General features: G+C 40.9%; 1 protein-coding gene across 1 annotated transcript in view; it reads left to right on the top strand.

Annotated features, from left to right (window-relative positions):
* Positions 1-23509, top strand: part of ATP10B (ATPase phospholipid transporting 10B (putative)) — a gene marked incomplete at its 3' end in the record, with an annotated part of 338125 nt that overhangs the window by 109351 nt on the left and 205265 nt on the right. The window contains exon 4 of the mRNA XM_079703067.1: positions 17240-17303. The remainder of the gene's footprint in view (positions 1-17239; positions 17304-23509) is intronic.

Here is a 23509-nt window from a genome sequence, read left to right as displayed (position 1 = left end):
TGCTGAGATGAAGAAGGCATTGTCCCCAACTCCAAAGCTTCCAATCTATTTGGAAGGACCACGTGGGCTATATATCTTCTAAATTCAAGACCTGCAGTTGGAATCCAGATTTGGATTCTATCTGATCAACTGGTGAATTTGGGGTATATATTGCCAGGAGCCAGGATGGGTGTTTGAGCTCTTCATAGACATTGATTTGCATTAGAACTTCTGTCTTTCTTGCCTGGATCCCTGGTTTGGAAAAGCATGGGCTCAGGAGAACAGATAGTCATTGATTCACTCAGTACATATTTACTCAGCACAGTTATGTTCAAGACTGTGCTACTCTGAATATGAGATGGTGATCAAAGCATCTTCAGTTTGTTCCCCCATAGCTTACCATCTAAAAGGGAAGACAGACATTAGGCAGAAATGTCACAAAATAATGTGTAATAGCCACTAGTAATAAGAGCTCTAAAGGAAAAGATCAGGTGTCCCCCTGTCTCTGAGCCTGGCTGCAGTCTGAGACTGATGGGAAAGGTGCTACAAGCAGAGGCTAAAGGAGCCGTTAACATGAAGGACTTTGTGAGATAAGAGTATAAGCAGAGTGACTGCAGAACCAATGAGGCAGTGAAATAGCGAGTTGCATTTCTGTAGGGGAAGCAGCACCATTTTAGTTCCTGGTGGGGTTTGTGGCCAGAAAGTTCCCTGGGCAGGAAATGTGTTCACAGAGAGGACCCTGGGGGTTGGGGTGGTGGTTGAATATATCCCAGTGGATTCCTGAGCCACAGAAATCAAGGAGGAGGGGCCAGAATTACACAAGTTCCTGTGAAACTCCTCTAAGAATTCCTGGAAGTAACTCTAGGACATTCTGAGGGCTAAGCAAGGGTTTTACAGCATCAAAGTGGAACCAAGAGTCTGCAAACGCTGCATTACAAACTTATTTAATAAGAGGCACAAGAAGGCCTAAGCTGTGAGGGCCCTGTAGGGGAGGGCCCTCCAGATGACAGGGAAGTTTCAAAGCTTCTTGGAAGAGGTAGGCCTTTACTTGAGCCTTGAAGTATGAATGTTTTAAATTTGTTTCCTAAGCTGATGTCATCATTCCCAAATATTATCCAGGAAGTACCTTCTGCTCAGACTGAAGAACTACTGAGAATCAAAGGGCAATGGCCTATCTCTGCTGAATCCAGTGGAGGAAATAAAGAAACCAGTTGTATTAGGAGCTAATCAAGTAAAAATGGAAACTATTAAGCAAGATCCAAGAGTCTTCTCTGGCAGGAATGTATTGCCTGTAATTTATCAATCTACAAATATTTATCCAGCATGTACTTTGTGCAAGCCACTGTAGTGAGAACTCTAGGTCACAGTGCTACCATCAGTGGATCAAATCCTAGCTCTACCACATTTTAGCTGTGTGATAAAGGGCAAGTTTGTTAACCTCTCTACTTTTCAATTTTTTCATCTATAATATAGAAATAATATATGTGTGTAGAAGCATGCTTGGCATATAGAAAATGCTATACAATTGTTACTGTTGTCTTTGTAATTTTTAATCATCATCATCTTAATAGGCCAGACTATATTGACTGTAGTACAGGATTCCACTTAGTCCTTATATGATACACAGTTTTATTATTTCCATTTGTTTCCAAAATGAGGAAACTGAGGCCTAGAAAGACTAAGCAATTAAGTGACAGCTACTGAGTTTCAGAGCCAGGTTTTAAATCCAGGGTGTTGGACTCCAAGTTCATACTCCCAACCACTACCCTACAATGAGAGGATTATAAGAAATAATGTATATGAAGTACCAACCAAGATTTTTGACACTTAATAAATGACAGTTACGGGCATTTTCATCATTATCAATGGTGCACAATTTCCTCCTTAAATGAGACAATGTATATACAACATTTGGTTCAATAACTGGCACATAGTTAGTGCTCCAACTCTAAGGGCCTTATTCCACCTGGCAAGGAGTAAGGTTCAAATTCGTAATCAGGATACTTGGCATCTTGAGTGAGGGAGAATTATGATTGAACCCATCAATTGTAAGGAAAAAGGAAAATTCTTTTCTTAGTTTCTCTAAGAAACTGAGAACTCCAAATCCTATCAGGTTGCATAAAGCTGTGGACTCCAGAACTTTCTGCTTTCTGCCCCATTTTCCCATTTGACCATTCTCACCCCCAAGTTATGTGTTTTTCCACAAGCGTCAGCCAGCCAGCACTCATGAATTGCTTAATTCAAGCTGTGATTGGGCACCTGAATCCAGTCATGCGTTGATTTTTAGGCACATACTGAAAGTTGTGTTCAGAATTAGAAGAACCCTTCATCCCTTAAATAAGCACTTTTGACAGCAGTGTCAGCAAAGCAAAGATCAGCTTTAATTAACAGTGACTTCGGAATGTGTGATGTTTTCCATTAGATCTGAGAGGAGGAGGAGAAAAGACAACACATGTCATCACCACGTGACCAGAGAGAAAAGGAGCTAAATTCAGAATGCAGAAGTAGATTCCTGTTTGCTTAAAAATAAAAGGGAAATGTTTAGAGAACTCGAGTGGTTAATGATGGATATGGTAAAACCAGATGACTAATCTCTCAGAATGCCCCATTATGTATGGTCAGTGGGCAGCTGCATTGTTGGTGTCATGGGCAAGTCAGCCTTAAGGAAAGATATAGGAAAGTGTTCTGAGCATGAGGACTTTTTTCACTCATTTGTTGTACCTTTATAAAACACAAATCTGAAAAAAATCAGTTCTTGTTACGACCTAACATTCTCTGATGAATCTCCATTTCACTAATAAACAGTCTTTCCCTTGCCCCCTGTATTAATTTCCTAGGGCTACCATAAAAAATTACCATATTTGGTGGCCTTCAACAACAGAAATTTATTCTCTCACGGTTCTGGCGACTAGTAGCCTGAAATCAAGGTGTCAAGATCTTGGGGACGATCCTTCCTTGCTTCTTCCCGAGCTTCCAGTGATGACCGTTGATCCTGGGTGTTCCTTACCCTGTAGATGCATCACTGCAATCTCTGCCTCTGTCTTCACATGACCCCCTTCCCTGTGTGTCTCTCACTCTGTGTCCGTTTTCTCTTCTTAAAGGATACCAGTCACTGGAATAGGGCCCACCCTACTCCATGTGACTTCATCTTAACTAATTACATCTGCAAAGACCCTGTTTCCAAATAAGACCACATTCTGAGGTGCTGGGTAGACATGAATTTTAGGGAGACACTTCAACCCAGTTCACACCCCTTCCACTCTCCACCTTCACCAGCTGAGACTTAGCCTTAGTGGCCTCCCCTCAATTCTCTGAATATGTCACACTCTTTCCCACCCTTTGAACTTCCAAGTCCTCTCAGCCGAGAATTTTCCCCTGGTTTAAATGTCACCGCCTCAAAGAAACCTTCCCTTGCCCACTCTGTCGAAGTTCCTTGATCCCATCAACTGTTCTCAGTCGCCATACTTGTTTCTTTTCTTGTATTTAGCATCACACCAGTGCTCTGTGTGTGTGTATCAATATTTTCTAGCTTTCTCACTAAAAGTCAGCTTGTCCACAACTAGCTTGTTCCCTTCTAGCTTGTTCTTCCAGCATCAGTAAAGTTCCTGTCACAGATCATGTACAAAGTGGATAGTTGTTTATTAAAGAAACAACTTGAGTATCTATTCTATGCAAGGCCAGTTGCTGGGCACTTGGAGGACATGGAGTATGTGAAATATAATTTGTGCCCTCAAAGAACTTAGGCTGGGGGTGAAATCAGAGGTAGACACAAATAATTCTAAAATAGGATGTGTGAAGTTTAAGCAGAGAGGGCCTGAAAAGTGCTGTAGGAAAAACTAACAATTTAGCAAAGCTGGCAGTCTCAGGAGAACAGGGGGACACAGGTAGGGAGAGACTTAGCAAAAGGGAGCTGGTATTGATGCAAAAAGTGATAGTAATTCAGGATGCACGTAACCAAGAGTAACCCCCAGGGCATTTGGTGCGTCTGTGGGCCTGGCACAGTGGAGCCATGTGGCATAGGTATGTGAACCCAGCTGCTGCGGCAGGCAAGGCAGTCAAGGGGAAGGTGCAGCGAATGACGCCTTTCCCAGCTATGGGTTTTGGGGTCCTGGTTCCTGGGCCTCAAGGGGCCTGGAAGCCATATGTTTTTTTTTTTGTTTTTTTTTTTGTTTTTTTTTGCAGTACGCGGGCCTCTCACTGTCGCGGCCTCTTCTGCTGCGGAGCACAGGCTCCGGACGCGCAGGCTCAGCGGCCATGGCTCACGGGCCCAGCCGCTCCACGGCATGTGGGATCCTCCCAGACCGGGGCACGAACCCGCGTCCCCTGCATCAGCAGGCGGACTCCCAACCACTGCGCCACCAGGGAAGCCCCCATATGTTTTTAATGAGTTCTGACACACACTGGCGACTCAGGGCAAGATTTTGCTGCCCGCGCCTGGGTACCCCTGGCAGCTGGGGCAAGTTCTACCTGGGAGTTTTCCTTAGGTTCCTGCCTGCCCTCCCTCCCTCCCCTCCAGTTTCCAACCTAAGAAGATTGTTTGTTTAAGCTCCCGGTGAAATTAAATCCCGATACTCCTGGAGTAAATGGCACCCAATTTTTACTACAAGAGAGAGCTAGCTTAGAAAGAACTGCCTTTCCTGCCTTTTCTCCTACTCTTTCTATGCTCCTTTCTGGTCCTCCAGCTGCAGGGGCTAGTGCCTGGATGAAGTGTTCACTCTCGCGATTCTCACTTCCCATAAGAGTCTTCAACAGACAACGTGTCAGAGGAAAAGGCAATCCCTTAACGTGCAGAAAACGTAAAATGTAATTTCCTTTGCGATCTCGTTAGAATCAAATGTCTTTCTGGAGGAAGGAGATCATTCCAAAGGGCACATGCAAATGTGAAGCCAGACAACACTATATAAGGGTCCTGAGGATGCCATAGTGGGCCTTGTACCCTGACTATGTTTACTAGGGAATTCATTTAGGAGGTCCTGTTTTTGGAGGCTGAAAGAAATAATACCTTAAAAGTGCTTAGCACCATGGTTACACAGGGTAAACAACCCGTTACTGTTAGCTACTATTACCACTCATTACTGTTAGTATTAATATTAATGTTTTCACATCGCTTGTGGAAGTGGAAATCTCCATAGAACCTAGGGCAAGACTGGGCCCTCCTTAAACACTTGTTGATGTATTGTCTGAGAGGACTTGGAGAGGCAGTGAGGTTCAAGAAGAGAGGAGATTCCATGTGGCTGAAGGTGGCTGGAGGACACAGGTCACAGAAAAGAGGGAGAAATAGCTGCCATGGGAAGCAGAAGGGGCTCATTGACTATTTAAGGAGACTGTGGTGTGATGTGGATAAGATGATCTTCCGGATCTCTTTTTACTGGACTACACATCAGTTAGGTTTCTAGAGTGGGCCTGGTGGGGTTACCAAATATGGTGAGATTAGAAACAGGGTTCTGGGTTAAGGAGGCCCAGTGACCCTCAGCCACACCTATCATACAGATTCATACTTTGTTAATTTCCTAAGGCTGCCATAACACCATACCACAAACTTGGTAGCTTAAAACAACAGAAATGTGTTCCTTCACAGTTCTGGAGGCCAGAAGTCCAAAGTCCTACAGAGCCACACTTCCTCTAGGGGTTTGATGGAAAAATCTATTATTTGCCTCTTGCAGCTTCTGGTGGCTCTTGGCATTCCTTGACTTGTGGCTGCAACCTCTGTCACTGTGGTCACATTGCCTTCTCCTCTGTCTCAAATCTCCCTCTGCCTTTCTCTTAAAAGGACACTTGTCATTAGATTTAGGGCCCATCTTCTTAAGCCAGGATGACCTCCTCATCTTAAGATCCTTAAGTTAATAACATCTGCAAAGACCTTTTTCCAAACAAGGAAACACTTGTGGGTTCCAGGAATTGTGATAGAAACATATATTTTAGGGGCTCACTATTCAGCCCACTACAAGTATCCTGGAGCTGAGAGAGGTTAGGTGACTTGCTGAAGATCTTGGCACTAGCAAACAAAGGAGCCCAATGTGGAAATCTGAGGGTCAGAGATGGGAAGTGACTTACCCAAGATAGTATGGTAGATACCAGAGTCAAGTCTTCTTTCTACACCAGTCTTCAATGATTTTACCCAAAGGTATGAGTAATAGGGGTATTTTCTGTAATACTTAGAAGACCTTTTTGTCTGGGTAACTGGGAAACTTTAAGGGAGAATATTTTGCTATTGAGATATCTAATCTGAGACTCAAATCTTTTTTTTTATGAGGATAAGAAAAGATGGTTTGTAATAAGATAAAGGAATGGAATGGCCAATGCAACCATGCCAATGTTGAAATACAAAGGGAGATGATTTCTGTATAACATGGACCTCCATCATTACCATCAGTGAGAAACATTTATCTATTCATGCACTCATTTGTTTATTCATTTAACAAGTATTGAGGACCTACCCTTTTGAGGCAGTGTGCTTAGGGCTAGGGAGACAATAATGAACAAAATGAATATGCTCCTTGTATTTATGGAATTCAACACAATATAGGAGAGACAGACAACAACAATAATAAAACAAAGGAGTGTTATTTTGAAATTTGAAAATTGCTGTGAATGAAATAGAGTACTGTGAGAGAGTCTATTGCTGATGATGCTACTTTAGGTAGAGGAATTAGAGAAGGTCTCTGTGAAATTTAGGTGAGATTTGGAGAAGCCCACTAGGCTAGAAAAGGTGTTCCATTTCAAACACAATGCCCTAAGGGGCCAGTGAGCTTGCCACGTTCTTGGAAGTCACTTATGACCAGAACTTAGAGCTGGATGGGGAAGGTGAGTGGTGTGAGATTGCAGAGGTGGGCAGGTGCCATTTTTCACTTTGTAGTCCAGGGAAAAGGTGTGAATAAAATTCAAAGTATAATGAAATTGAAGTGATTTAAGTGTGTGTGTGCAGGGGGAGGGATCTGATTTGCATTTTTCAAGTTCTCTCTGTGGAGGACAGATTATGGGAAGGTAAGAATGAAGCAAGAACCTTTTCAGAGTCTATAGCACTGTTCTAGGCAGCAGATAGGGAAGATGTGAACTTGGGTAGTGACTGTGCTTATAGAAATGAAAAGATAGGTCTAAGATATCATTTGGAGGTGAACCCCACAAGACTTGGTTGATGTACTAGATATTGGGCATCTGGAGAAAAAATAAATCAGGAGCCAATGGGTGTACGATGGTGCCATTTAGAGAGATAATGAAGAGTTAAGAAGTAACAGAATGCTGGGTAGGGCAAGGCAAACCAGATTCTGGAGAGCTATTGTTGAGCCACATTAAGTTGGGAGGCCTATGAAATATCTAAGTGAAGATATCAAACCAGACATTGAATACATGAGTCTAGAGCTCAAGAGCATGGTCTAAGCTGGAGATATAATTTAAGAATCAAAAACCTATAGATGGTATTTAAAGTCATGGGAAAGGACAAGGTCACCCAGGGAGAGAAGAACAAGGTACTCTTGCAGGAAATGGATTGATATCTCGCTTTGCCCTGATTTAAGCCTGAGGTCTGATCAGTTTTGTACTCTCTCTTTTCTAGTTTATAAATAAATTTCCCTCTGCTGCTCCGAGCCCTCTAGACTCTCAAAGTGCTAATGAATAAAACATAGCAATACGTACAAATGACTTAACATAGAGAAATCAGAAATGTGGACAGTGTGGAAAGTGCTTGGGCATGACTTGTAGTGCAATCCTTCACAAGAATAGTTTAACCCACCACTTGGGGTTCTGATGAGTGTCACCATCACTTCCTCTCCTCCAGAACATTGCATGGGTTCACAGAGATGGGATTTGTCCTTGATGAGGTGTAATGACATGAAATACACTGAATTCTCTCCTGTGGGCAAATTCATGTTTACTATTTAACTGCCTCCTGCTTGCTTCATGAAGAAAGCCTGACACAGAACTATCCCTTACTTCCAACCCAGTTATAATGGTAAAGACACAGATGCCAGCAGGTATAAGATAGTCAAAAGGTGGCTCTACAAAATTCAGTTCATCTGAAACCTCCCTTAATATTTGTTGAGATTAGATAGATTGAGAACTCCTTGAGTGAGCTGTTGCCTTTTCATGCTTGTATCCCTGGTTCCCAACATAGAGCCTGCCCCATAGTACAAGTCAGTCTGAATGGCTGGGAAATTAAGGGCCCCTCCCTGACCTCTCTTCCCACCATGGTCTCCATCATTCTTTATAGCCCACCACACAGCCTTCTTTAAGTTTCTTAAATACACTAGGCTCATTCTGACCTCAGGGCCTTTGCTCTTGCTGTTCCCTCTGTCTGGAGCACTCTTTCCTCTGTCTTCATATGGCTGGCTCCTTTTTAGATGCAGATCTCAGCTCAAATGTCATCTCCCTTAGAAGTCTTCTCTGACCACCCAGTCTAGAAGAGGCTCTGTTCATCTCTATCCCTACTTTATTATCCATGACCTGTACTACTTCCTCAAATGACTTAATCATTTATTTGTTTTTTATTTTGTTACCACCTCCCTCCACTCAAACAGAATCTCCTTGAGGATAAGGTCCTCATCTGTCTCATCCTCCTATATCCCCAGGACTAAGACAGTCCTGGCATATAAAGACACTCACTCAATAAAAACTGATTTAATGAATATAGGTAGCATTAGAGCTTTTGACTATATGTCAGTGGCTTCTTTTCTTTTGGTAAATGATTTTATTTTTGTGTTTAATTCCATGATGCATTTAAAATTTATCTTTTGAGTGAACTTAATTAGAAATCTAGTATTCTATTTGTAATTTATTTTTTAAAATATTACTATATTTTATTTATTTTTTTATCCTTTTATAAAAAAACTTCTTATTAGAGTATAGTCGATTTACAATGTTGTATTAGTTTCAGGTATACGGCAAAGTGAATCCGTTATACATACACATATATCTACTCTTTTTTAGATTATTTTCCTATATAGGTCATTACAGAGTACTGAGTAGAGTTCCCTGTGCTTTACAGTAGGTCCTTATTATTATCTATTTTATATATTGTAGTGTGTATATGTCAATCCCAATCTCCCAATTTATCCCTCCTATCAGCTGCTCTTATTAAAGCTTTACTCTTACCTCATTATATCCTCATCAAAAACCCCTATGAGGGAGTAGTCATTATTTTTCAACATCACACAGCTGGTTGCTGCTGAAGCCAGAAATCAAAGCCAGGCCTGCCTGAGATCTAAGCTCTTTTTCTTTCTAAGTCTTCTGCTTCACAATACTTTGAGAAAATGGATGAACATTATGATAAAATAAGATGGTGGGAAATTTTTCAATCTTAAATGCCTTTCCTCTTAGCCAAAGTCATAGTCAATATAGTGCCATTCATTTATTTATTCATTCATTCATTTAAGAAATATGTCCTGTGTATCTTTTCTACTCAACACACTGTACTAGGTGATAGGAATGTCCAGACAAAGGGGCTCAAAAGTAATGTTCACCTCCCTTTTTCCATTTGCCATTTCAAAAATAAGTAATGAGCACCAACTAGTCATTGTTTTAGTATCTGTTCCAATGAATCAGTCTCCTTCCAAATTGTTGTGACTGCCTGTCCCTTAATGCCTGCCTCTCCACCTCCCCATCACCTATTGTTCTTGGTTCTACTTCTCTGTTGCAAGAGGTGTCCTCCATATGGCAAAAAATACTGCCACAGTTGGCTCCAAGATTACATCATCCCAGCCCAGTAATGACAAATCAAAGAAGAGCCTCTCTCTTCCTGTTTCCTAAATTGTAAATCCCAGAAAAGACTTTGATTGGCTTAGGTTTGGATCATGTGACTTCTCTTGAACCAATCACTGTGGCCAAAGGAACACAGTAATCAGAAATGCAGGCCTAGGTCTCTTGCCTCCCTCTATGGTCAACAACCCCATCAGAATCACATGGTTCCCCAATAAAAATTAAAAAAAAAAAAAAAGAATCACATGGTTGGAGCAGCAGGGGAAGAGTTGGCCAGAGGAGGGGGATGATGCAATATACATGAGACAATAGATGTTCACCAGCTTGACTCATCAACTGCCCGTCAGATTCTCGGGAACAGGGATATTGTCTGTTTTGCTCACCATTATGTTCCCCATGCTGAAGACTGTTCCTAGGACACATTAACTCCTCAAAACTGTCTATTGTGTTTATATGATGACTTTAAAAGAATGACGTTTTATTTATTTGAAAAAAAAAACACATGATTTTCATTATAACAAATTTCGCAATGGATAACTAAATATTACTTTTATACCACACCACTGTTGAGGACTGTTGATCTAGGGAGTGGGAATACTAATACTTAGGCTGCATAGCTTACCAGGCTTCCCTGATGATTAAATGCTATTATTACTGTGAAAGTGTTTCAAAAAGTTTTAAACAACATACAAATATAAGGCATTTTGTTGTTAATAGTCAACTAGAAAATGAAGGCTCAGCGGAATTGTCTAAATAGGCTCTTAAAGGGGTATGGCGAAAAATGGGACTTTGTAAAGAAAGTTTCAAATGGCAAGAAATACTTAGCCAGCAAAAGACAATTTTCTAAAATGATGGTTTTGAGAAGAATGAATCAGCAGTGAATGTCAGTGCAAAACATTATTTAGGAAGTCTGGACAAACTTCTGATTAAAGATATTTTCCAGAGTGACTCCAGCAGAAATAATAAAATGCTAGGCTCAAACCTATTCACTTAGTTCTCCTAGCTAACCCGAATGAGAGAGCCAGGCTCACACCTCCTATCAAATACACCTGGCTGCTTTTAAGGCTTGGCATAAGTACGTTCAGTACTTTAGGTCTCATTATTTTATGCTAAGTGTCAGCCTCCTGCTAAAAGACAAGTGGAAAGGAAGCCAGACTGCTGTCCATAGGGAGAGAGACCAGTTCTATTCATCATGAGAACGAGCTAATGCACAGATAAACTGCTGTCATGAAAACCAAATACAGCAGCTTAGAAGAGCAAGTTTGTGTATCCCTCCCAACTTAAAAGTAGGCGAGCAGGCTAGGGCAGGTAGGCAGCTCCACGTGGTCACTGTGAGTCACAGGCTGGCAATTTGGTTCTGCCATCCTCCACATGTGGCTTCCATCTCTGGTTCCAAGGAAACTGCTATACTGTTTTCCAGCCAAGACGAAGAGAGTAGGAGGAAGAGTCCTGGCAAGTAGATTTATCTTTATGGAGATGACCCAGAATCTGCAAATACCACTCCAATTCATATTCCATTGGTCCTGATGTAGTCACATGGTCACACATAACCCCAAGGGAGACACAGCACTGAACTATCTAGTTGGATGGCAATGTACACAGACAACACTTAGGGCCAGGGAGGGTGGCTGTTTCTAATAGGAAAAGAGGACTATGGATCCTGGGGGACAAGCTAGCAGTCTCTGCTGTGTCGTGTGTATATTGAGTTCATGCTGTGTTTGAGACTTTCAACTGTGAATAAGATGATGGCCTGCATTCCGGAAGGCAAGAGACACTCTCACATATAGCAATAACTCTCACATTACGTGGAGTGTGACAATTATTTCCATCTGAGTGGAACTTAGGAAAAATTCTTAGAGAAGGTAACATTTGAAATGGACCTTTAAGATTGGATAAGATTAGGGCAGACTGGAAATTAAAGTTAGGAAACAAGACTGAGAAGAGGGAAAGAAGGGTCTATAGTCAGTGTGGAGGGAAGAGCTGGCATCCCAGCCAGAGTCATCTGTGTAGCTGGAGCCTTTTGAGAACCATCCACCAATCACCAAAAAAAAAAATGAAGACGGATATTGTTGGTTCTCACTCCAAATCCATTCTCTCTTGTCTCCTTAATGACAATTCTAACTTTTAGTTGAGCATATTGTCCGCCTCACACTTCTTTAGAGTTATATGTGATCATGTGACCAAATTTTGACCAAGGATATATTAGGGGAGCATTGTATGCAACTACTGAAAAGTGTTCTCAAAGAAATAGCTTTCCTTCACACTTCCTCCAGCCTGCTGCCTGGAATTCAGATGTGACGGCTAGAGCTCTGGTAGTCAGGTCGCATCAGAAGAATGAGAACCAACCCTGGTAATAGCAGAACAGAAAGTTGGAATCTGCCCACTTTTCTGATGACTCTATAGAAGCACCTTAGTGGGAAGCCCTGGACTGACTACCCCCAGACTTCTTTAAAGCAAAAAATAAGACTTTAGGTGTTTAGGCCACTGTTATTTGAGGTTGTATGCTACATTCGGTCACACCAAGTCCTAACTAGCTTTCAAACCCCACCTGGTGCTATATTAAACTTAACAACGGATGGGCGGTTAAACCAAAAGTGAGCTTATTAGTTTCCTTTTACTACCATAACACATTAACAGAAACTTAGAGATGTAAAGCAACAGAACTTTATTTATTTATCTTGCAGTTCTATAAGTCAGAAGTTCAACATGGGTCTCACTAGGATAAATTCAATGTGACAGCAGAGCTGTGTTCCTTTCTGGAGACTGTAAGGGAAAATCCATCTCCTTTCTAATTCAGGTTGTTGGCTGAATTGAGTTCTTGCAGTTGTAGGACTGAGGACCCCCATTTCTTTGCTAGCTTTCAGCTAAGGACTATGCCCAGCTTTTAGAGGCTGCCCACATTCCTTGGCTCATGGCCCACCATCCATCATCAAACCAGCAACAGTAGATCAAGTCCCTACATTTCAAATCTCATCTACCTCTCCTTGCGTCATTGCATATCTCTGGTCAACTCTTTTGCCTTCCTTTTCTACCTTTACAGATCCATGTGATTACATTGGGCCCACCCAGATGATCCAGGATAGTCTCTCTATCTTAAGGGCTGTAACCTTAATTCCATCTGCAAATTTCCTTTTGCCATGTAATGTAATATATTCATAGGTTCCAGGGATTAGGGCATAAACATCTTTAGGAGGGTATTAGTCTATCTACCACATTCAGAGAATATGAAGTTACCTCAGCACCCTCCTTCTCCTGTCCATTTGAGATCTTGTTTCAGCTGTCCTCCTCATTTACTGGTGTAATGACCCAAGGGGCAATTTGTCCTGGATGCTTGAGGTCCATTATAGCCTTGACACAGTCAGGAGTCCCGTCCTCCTCTAATTCTCAGGAATAATGCAGTGTCTCTGCCTGATCTCAAGAAAAATTTGGGATGATACATTAACTTGATACAAACATCTATGTTTGTAGGGCCAGGTTACAGGCCAAATTTGGTGAATGCTGGGAGTTTTCTCAGGTAGGTGTGGGGTTGGGACCAGGAGTAAAACTAGGTCTGTGTCTACCTTTCCTCAAAGCCAGAACCTGAAAGAGCCTGAGCGACTGTGGAAAAGGATTTAGGTCTGTTCAGCGAGTTGCAAAGAGCAAGTTCTTTACAGATTCTTTCAGATTAGATTTGAGGATACGATTGGAAAATGGTTGTAACAAACCTAAGGCGAGAAGAGAATAGAGAGAAGAGAAAAGAAAAGAGGGAACAAATGCCCCTCAAAGAAAATGTGGAGATGGGGTAACATCCAAATTATCTAAGTGGAGCTGGGGAAAGGTCACCTGATTAGTAGTGTTCTCCTTAAAGAACCATTATGGCTTGATCTTTGTACTTTCTGCCTTGTTGCAATTTGGGGAACGTGCAGTTTGTGCAATTTGGAGAACTTCAGTGTGAGGTCACTGGAATGTAAACTCCAGGAGGACAAGGACCTTGTCTGTCATGCTTTCTTTAGTCCCAGCTTTCAGAGTACTCTTCTGCACAGAGTACTAACAAATATGTATTTCCATGAATCAGTGAATTAATGCATTACTGAATGATTGAATGAGTAATTGGTGGGAATCCAAGTCCTTCTTTAGTCATTTTCCCACTGGGCAGTGCAGTTTCGTACTTAAAAGCTTATGCTCTGAAGTCACACGTGGATCCTGGTCCCACCTCTGCTGTTTATCCCACCAGTGTGTTCCCTGGGAATTTACCTGAGTCTGTTTCCTGTCTGTAGCATGTAACCAAAAAATTACTACATTGTGAGGTCTCATTGAGGTCACAGATAAAAACTTCATAGTATAGTTCTCAGTAGTCAATGAGTATTAGTTCTTAATGTTAGTCTGAGCCCTCTGCTCAGACCAAAGTGGTCTCCCCTTGATCGTCAAACTTAATCTCCAGCCTACATGCCTTTGCTTGTATGAATTATCTTGTCTCTCTAGCATGTTGTGCACAATGTCTGGCATATAACATAGAAACCTAAAACACTTGGTTGGATAGATGGATGGATAGATGGATGGATGGATCGATGGAAAATTAATTTATAGTCTCTGGCAGCTCCACAGGAATTTATGTATCTTCATACTCACCCGGGTCAGCCCAGTGCCTTACCTACAGTAAGGGCTCACTAAATGTTGGTTGGATGGGGATAAAAGGAAAGGAAAATCAGAAAAAGTGAAAATCAAGACCAGTGCCCACCTGGATTCATTCTTCTTTCAGGGTGTCCTGTTGAAAGACATTGTTGAGAAGAGAAGCAGGGAGTTGACAGCCACTCTCTGAACTCTATCCCAGGGCCGTTTTAGAACAGGAAAGTTAATTATGGAACCAGATTAACAGTTTCTTTTTTGATATAGTCAAAGTAAAACCAGCAGGATGCAATTTAGCTCTTCCCCACTTTCCAAATAGCAGCAAATTTTCATACAAAACAAAGAGGCACTTGAATTGCAAATTACTTAGAGAATCAGCCAGCAACCCCAACGGAAGAATATTTCTGCTACTTTCAAAACCCGGCTGTTGTCCTTTCAGGATTAACCATGTAGTGGGACCACAAAGGCTTGGGCGTCTTGCTGTTTCAACTCTGGGCCAAGTGGGAGGAGGTGACCCATTAAGGTTTGCTGGAATGCTGCAGCATGGTGTCTGCTCAGAACATTTTTTCTTTTCTCTGAGTCATCTCTAACTCTTAGATCACTAATCTCCACTCACAGAATTGGGGCTGATGGGTCCCTAGAGGTCATCTTAATCAAAGGTGGCAAGAGCAAATGCCTATGAGGCCAGACAGGGACATAAACGAACAGATCAGGTGGTGAGGGTGTGTGTGTATATGCCCACTGGGAAGTAGGTGAGGATTGGGGTGAACTCAGAGCCCCCATCTAACCATCATGGTCATTCAGGGATGCTGGTCCATTGTTGATCATTGTTAGATAGTTCTGAGAAGTCTGTCATCTGTATAATCTGGATTCTTACTTGAAATATTCTTCTTTTTAGCTGTTGGCACATAATTAATAAAAGAGGAAAATACCATCTATTGGCTTGATATGGCTTGTGGGCCACCAGCTTAAAACTTCTGATCTAGCTCAACTTCCTTTATTGATAGATGAAGAAACTGAGGTAGAGAGAAGGAAATCATTCATAAAAGGTCACAGAATGACAAAATCTTCAGACTTCTCATCAAGTGCCTAGCTGATTACACCACACAGCCTCCCTTAAATCCCTGTCCCCTACAAGACACAGGGCAGCTTCGTTTTACCAGAGTATAAAACTTTTTTTCTGATTTAAATAAATGATTCTTATTTTGGGGAGAGGATTTGGAAGGTCCAAATCCAAGGAAACATAAAATAAAATCACACACTGCTGCCACTGTGCTTTTGTTCCTGGAGAGACTGGAGCCTAGGGTGGGAACCTGGTTAGAAACAGGCTACTTCCAGACACAACCACTGGAGGGCAAGGTGACATCTCAGTTGGGTTAGTGCCAATAGGTGTAGGAAAGTCAAGACAGGGGTTGAAAATGCATGCGTTCATAGTGGCCAGGCAGGTGGAAGAAATGTGTTTAAAAAAAAACAAAAGAAGAAAGAAAAAAGCCAGATGGATAATACAGTGAAGAAAGAAAATATGTCTAAAGGACTCAGACACTTGGATTCAGTCCATGTCACTGTGTGGGGATACATGTAGTGTTGACTGTCCTTTTGATTTTTTTCAAGTGAAGCATAAAATCTAAGTGTTTATGTAAAAATTTTCAATCTTTAAATGTAGCTCAATTTTTTTTTTAAAAGTGTGTTAGAACACACAAAGGAGCAGGATTTGGGTTGTGGCCTTCCTTTGTGACCTCTGCTTAGTGACTCACTGTAAGTGGACCAGTCACTGGGCAAGTCAGTCAACTGGGTGGAGAGTTTGCTTGTGATCAGTCCAGTCACAGACCAGCAGACACAAGGGCATGGAGATGACAGGGTCAGGACGACGAGACAGGCAGCAGAGAAGATCCGTAGACTTAGGGCAGCTATCACCTGGGGAAAGAGGGCTTCCACCAGAGCCACCCTGCAGCCTGGGCAGATCCTTGGGGTGGGGGGATGATCTTCTGTGCAAATCTAAGGCACCTACTGTGGCCTTTTGTAGTGTAGGTGTGGGTGTATGTGCACACGTGTTAACAATCTTTACTTTGCAAAAGTCATGTAGATAATCTCCCTTAGTAATCCAGTGGAAGACTCCTTCATTTTCTCTAAACCAGAAATATTTGAAGTCAGTTAAGATAGCAGTGGGTGTGTTGATCCCTTCCACTTTGCTGCAATGAATCGCTGAATGAGTAGGCAGCAGACTAGCATGGCGGGAGCCCTTGAGTGGAGGTCTTGGACTTCTCACCCTAACCTTTCTCTGAGCCTCCATTTTATACCTTGTAAGGTGAGATTTATGATACCTGCCCTCCTCTGTTTTAGTGAGGATTTTCGATTGGAAGAGACAGAAAACCCAACTGGCTTAAGCAAAAAAGGATTATGTATTGGTTCACGCAACTGGAAAGTTCAAGCATTCCGATCATAGCTAGATGCTAGTGCCCAAATAACTTAAAGGCTTGGTACCTCTTACTCAAAACTGCAGTTGTGATTTCCCACGTTGGCTGCCAGCAGCTTCAGGTGTGCATCCTCACCATCCTAAGTGCAATAGAAAGAGAGCTTCTCTTCCCCTACATTTTCAACGTGAGTGTCAAGACTGACATGAATTGGCCTGAATCGGGGCCTATGCCCATCCCTGAACCAGTGAATGTGGCATAGAAGATGGAATGCACTGGGTGGCTGGACCAATATGCATTTCTCAGAGCAATTAGGCATTTAACTATAGTTTATGGAAACAGGTCGTGCACCCGGAGGATAACAGTTTATTCCTCTCTGGTAGGAATAAACTGTTCCTACTGAAACAACTTCCTGGGAAAATGTCCAGCCTGATCCATGAAGTTTAAAGCTGGAGCCATCCAGTAGGAGAGAAAAGGGCAAGATATTTGATGACCGGATGATGCCAAAATGAGATTGTATGTTTTATATTGATTTTCTCTCCTGCATCTTGCAGGCTTGGTTTGACAGGAGGATCAGGACCGGTGACACTTGTTTCAGTGAAAGGAGGACTGTGAATAGTGAGTACTTTTTCCTATTTGTTTGTTATAGAATGTGAACTCCTTTCTAGTACCAAGATGAGATTTATTAAACTACCATTCCTTCCTCCAACCAATTTAAACAAATATCCACTGGCCTCATTAGTAAATCAGATGCCAAGTATATGGCTTAACTTTTCTCTATTATATATATATATATGTTCCCCAGAGCAACATAGGAACTCTCAAGGTACAGATCACTTAAGATAAATTCTTGGCTACAAGTAACAGGAAACACAGACTCAAGATGGCTTAAGTAATAAGAAAAAGATTATTAGCGATCATAACAAGATGTCCTAAAGTAGGATAGGTCCATAGTTGGTTAATTGAATAGTTCAAAAATGTCACCATGATCTGAGTTCTAACATCTTCAGTGGACTCTTTCATTTATTTTTTTATCAGCTTTTCCAGAAGTCCTCCAGCAGGCTTTCACTCACATTCATTGGCCAGAACTGTGTCACATACCCTTGCTTAAATCAATCCCTGGCAAAGCAAGATGTGACCACCATGACTAGCTTAGACCAATCATTAATCTCTTCTTGGGGCTAGGGATGGGATCCACATCCTCTGAAGCACGTGGTCACATAGAGGAAAGTGAATATCTGAACAAAATTAAAGTCTTGTTTAAAAGGAGAAAGGAAGAATGAATGTTTATTGTAAAGGCTATAAGGTGATACTGTGCACATTTAAGATGAAAACTTGTATAGGTACCTAAGTTCCAAGGCATCATATACTCCATCACTGAAGAAAAAGCAGGCCCCCAGCCTTGGCAAACCTTCCCCCAAGTTGTGGATAAAATTGAAGAAATATTTAGAAATACTTTTGACTCTGGATATAAAACCCAAGGCATTATCATTGTACCGTATGCAGACTGTTTCTCCAATTTGCATAATTATAAACTCCCCCTCAAAGAGTAAACATTGCTGCCAACTTAAAAAAAAACAAACTACAAAGCAGTATTAAATATGCATTGCTAATTTGACTTTTTAATTTGTCTGGGATCTCACAGAGGTGTGCACAACTCTATAGATACTGTGTGCTTAATAAAACCTTCTACCTGCCTAAAAGAACTCAACAGAAAAAATAAAGCTAAAACCCAATTTTTTTTTAGCTAAAGAATTTGAGTTGATGCCTGAAAATTACCAGTAGGAGTTCATCCTATTAAATTGGCTCTCAAATTCATTATTCTGTGCATTGACTACCATCATCCATGTCCAGGAAATTGCTCTGTGCAGCCATAGGAAGATAACATTCCCTCAGATGTCTTCATTGGGTTTTGAGTCACCTGTGAGCTGTGTGTGGTCTAAAATTTGAATATTTATAGGAAGTGATTGAAGAGGTGCAGAAAAACTTTCTTGCCCCCAACTCTCTCTCTCTTATTGATCTGCCTAAAATGTCCACACCAGTCCCTGTCTTGGGCCTTGAAGTTCTCAGCTGCAGTACAAATAGCCAAGATGGAATATTAAGCTATTCTTACACACCTCAATTTAAGTTTATCCCTTAGCACCAGTGATGACTGAGACACAGGATACCAATGTGTTTATGCATAGAGAAAAGTCCCCCTGGACCTATAGTAAAAATTATATATATATATATATATATATATATATATATGTGTGTGTGTGTGTGTGTGTATTTATATGTAATGGAGATGTGTATTACATTTACACACACAACACACATGCACACAATGTTACATAAATGAGTTACTTTTATACAAGCTATTCTATGACCTGCTTTTTAAGCTCAACAATACATTATAGATATCTTAACATTGCATCATGTATGTGTGTATACACATCAATTTTTACCATTGATTAATATTGCATTTCAGGAATAAAAGGTAAGTTATTTACTCAATCCTCTATTAAAAGATATCTGTCATTACTAGTTAATATTTTTACTGTTTTAAACTATACCAAATATTCATGTGCACAGATATTCTTCTCCACACTTATGGTTATGTCTTTGGTCAAGATTCTAGAAGGGTGATCACTGGGTCAGTGAGAGACCCGTGGCTGTGTAAGGGCAGAGCCATAAAAGACTAGAATCTCGGCACAACCATGTACCAGCAGAGCATGGGCCCTTTGGGGGCTCTGGATATGCCTGTGCTTTGGGCTCCTGCACGAGGGAGAGGTTAAATGACAGGAAGAAGAAAATGGGGGCAAATTGCATCAAATGTGAACTCTGTTAAATGCCACATTTTTATCTTGTCCTACTATAGAACAGTAAGGGAATTACTGTTATTATAGGCAATTATATTTATTTTTGTGTTTACTTGAGTAATGGTCTGTCTGTCCTTTGTATAGACTGTAAACTCCCTATGGGTAGGAGCCAGGTCTGGTTTTCTTTTGTTGTTCACAAATACATACCAAATACCCAACCTATTTACATTGCTGTGTGGATGTAATTTTGGGGTGAAAGAGTGAATGAATTATATAGAAAATATTTCATGATGGAAAGAAGGAAGTTCCTAAAGAGTGAAGTGTCTATAGAGAATCTATGCTCTTCTTAATCATCTCATCCAGCTCTCACTATCACTTGTTTATTATAATCTACATCCCTAAACAATGGAAAGACTATACAGCTCCAGGTGGTACTCCAGGATCTTAGGGCAAAAGACAGTTCTGCCTCAGGAAGTATTGTGTAAGGGGCAGCTTGTACTAAATGACCTCAGGGGTCAACCTATTTTTATGAGCAGCATTTCATTTATTTTTACCTTTCTTTTCCTAAACAAGATGTGGTTCGGTGAGTTTATGAAAACCAAAGAAATGATGGACTTAGAGATGTGACTTTATATGAAATTCTATCCCATTGCAAAATGAACGGGTTCTGTAATGTTGTACCAGTTTGATTTGCTCCAAAACACATAAGAAAGATGAGATTTTTTTCTTTCCATAAATGATATTTATTTGCTTTTTCTATTTTCAAAAATGTTTCATGTCATTCAAGGCTTTATCTAAGTTTCTTGAATTTTTGTCATCCTTCCCAGAGCAGCAAGGGTGGTTTTCCTGTTCCCTAAGTCACTTACTGTCTGTGTGCCCCGCAAAAGAGCTAGCTGAACAGAGACACCCTACACCCATCGCCAACTGACAACTCCATTGGCTCCTGGGCTGAGAGTATCAAAATCAGTTCTCCAGGAAGCTATCAGTTGCTCAGATGAAACTTATTGGGCAACTCTGATCTGGTCAATACTTCTTATTTCTTCATTCTTCCTCATGTATAATATTCCTTTAATGGAAAACCAAGTCTAGAAATCCTTCAACTATCTCCAAGGAGGAAGAGAGATTGCTCTTTGGCTGTTCACAGTGAAGTTTGGAGACCAACAAGAATTAGCATCACGTGGTCACTTCTTAGAAATGCAGAATCCCAGGTTCCACCCCAGACCTAGTGAGTAATAATATACATTTTCTCAAGACCCTCATGTACTTTGGTGTGCACATAACAGATCTAAAAGACAACTTTTTGTGGTCATTCTCCCTGATACCTTTTCCACAAAATGAATGTGTGTTTTAACCCACGAAATGAAGCACATGTGAAGTAGAGTATTATTAAAAGTGCATTATTTCCATAGCTCATAATATTATCAAGTTAGGCAGAAAAACAAACTTTCATAATCATTTGAAGGACACTTTCTATATTTAAAAACAATTATTTACTCCTCAGAGCATTTCATTATTTTTCAAAACAATTTGCCCTCTATTCTCTCGTTTTTTCAAAATGGCAGCCCTACAATAAGACCAAATCATGGCAAAAATGAGAGATAGGATAAAGTGACCTTTGGTGCTCCTAGGTCCTCCTTCTGAGCTTATCTCCTCTGTTCTTTTAAGATTTCAGGTACTATCACCTTCTCTTCAACCCTTCCCTCAAGAAAAATCTATTCTTGGGACAACATAGGATGCCAACCATTTTATATTTTAGGTATGTTCATAGAGTCGTTCTGATAACTTTTAGTCATCTCTCTCATGATGAAAGAAAGACTTGGGTTTCCATTAAAGGAATATTACATAAGAGGAAGCGTAAAGAGGTAAGAAGTATTAATCAGATCAGAGTTGGCCAAAAGCTTCATCTGAGCAATTGATAGCTTCCTGGAGATCTGTGTTAAGAAGGATTCTGAGGCTATATCTGGGTTCACCAGGAAAAAATATTTTGTGATGTCTGCTGTGGGTGTGGGATAAAGCCATACATCAGCCATATAATGTTTCCTACCAACATTTACTAAATCTTTGTATGGCATACATTGTCAAGCTACTCACATGCTGTCTTAGTTATCTACTGCTAAATAAAAAATTACCCCAAAATGTAATGGCTTAAAAGAATAATGTTTATTATCTCACAGTTTCTGCATCAGGAGTCTTTGAGCAGATTTCCTGCGTTCTCTGTCTCAGGGTTTCCCACAGGGATACAATAAAGGTATCGGCCTGAGCTGCAGTCTTACTCAAAGGCTTGAATGGGGAAGGATCCACTGACCAGCTCACGTGGTAGCATCGCATTCTTTGAGGACTGTTGCACTAGGGTCTCAGTTCCTCACCAGCCATTGTCCAGAGACTGCCCGCAGTTCCTTGACAGATTGCCCACTCCACAGGGCAAAGATGCAAGAAAAGTGAGAGAGGATGTCAGCAAGAGGGAAGTTACAGTCTTTTGCACCTAGTTATAGAAGTGTTGTCCAATCACCTTTGCCTATTGTATTAATTAAATGTAAGTCATTATGTCCACTCAAGGGGAGGGGATTACACAGGACCTGAATACTAGAAGGTGGGAATCATTCAGAGCCACCTTACAATCAGGCTGCCATACATAGTTTATTGCATTTAATATTCACCATGACCTCTTAAGATAGGTACTATTATTATTCCTTTTTTACAAGTGAGGAAGCAGGCATAGAAAGGCAGTCATTTATTCAGAGGACATAGCTAATAACGGGCAGAGGTGGGATTTTGACCGAGGTCCATTAGCTTTAAAACTGATGTTCTTGTCACTGTGCCCTTTGCTATCTCTAGAATTACACTACAGAGTGGTCTCAAAATATTTTGACCATGAACCCCTATTAGCAAACACTTTCAGAATACACCTTCACTATATGCATATGTGTTTATAAAGTGCATCTTAATCTGTAATTAAATATGAGTTAAGCTTACTTCCGAAAGTGATTATGAATAGAAATTCTTTTATCCACACTACAGTGGATTGTCTTGCCTTCCCCTGGGGTCTCTCCCGCGTTGGAGACTACCGAGCTAACCCCCTTCTGGCTGCAGCATCCTGTGATCCCTGGCTCCCTAGTGGACATCAAGTGGGCTGATTGGAGATACAGTTGAAAGCTTCTACTGCTCAACCACCAAAAACAGGGAGAAACTGGTTGTCAGCCTCCTCCTCCCCTACCCATGATGAGTGTTATGGAGAATAGTGAATGAGGAGTTTGAACAACTGCTTCCTCTCACGTGGTGTCATCAAGTCACTTAAGGAAGGATATTGCAGGATTGGAGCAGCTTTCTACCAGCCTCAGAGCCCTGGGGCTTCACTGCAGGGGGGAAAATAAATGCCTTTAAATCTGCCTCCTAATCAAGTTTGAAGGATAGAGAAAAATTCAGATGCAGTTTCCAAGAGAGGCTCTAAATTTTATAAAGACCTATTTATTATTGCATAAAAATTATGTTTATTTTAAATTCATGCACACAGTAAAAACATGTTTAATGCATTTTGGATATTTAGCAAAAATTAAGGTTTCTGCACAGCCTTCATTCAACTTCTCTGCTCTCCTCTCCTTAAATAACCACTTCGTGTGAGTGCATCCTTCCAGTAAGAGTCTCTATCTATTCATATATGGATGCACCTTGTTTTTTTGTAACCCTAACGGTATACACACTGATCTACACCATGGTGTTTTTTCACTTATTGTTTCTTGGAGATGGTGTTACATTAGTGCACACAATGCTTTCTTATTCTTCTTAATGGGCATGTAACATTTTGTAGTATGAATGAATCAAAATTTATGTAATCAGTCTCCTATAGATGGATACTTAGGTTGGTTCCAATCTTTTGCTCTTATAAACAAAACTGTGATAGATACAGAGTTTAGAGAATTGCTTTGGAAAGCGTTTGGCTTTTAATGTTGGTGTCATAGCTTTTTCTGACCACTTAAAAACCAAGAAGTCATTGTTTGAGCCAGGTTGGATATCAGGGACATATAA

This window comes from Hyperoodon ampullatus, assembly GCF_949752795.1.
Source record: "Hyperoodon ampullatus genome assembly, chromosome: 4".
Taxonomy (NCBI): Eukaryota; Metazoa; Chordata; class Mammalia; order Artiodactyla; family Ziphiidae; genus Hyperoodon; species Hyperoodon ampullatus.
The sequence above is the reverse complement of the archived record's forward strand: the minus strand, read 5'-3'. Positions and strand labels throughout refer to the sequence as shown.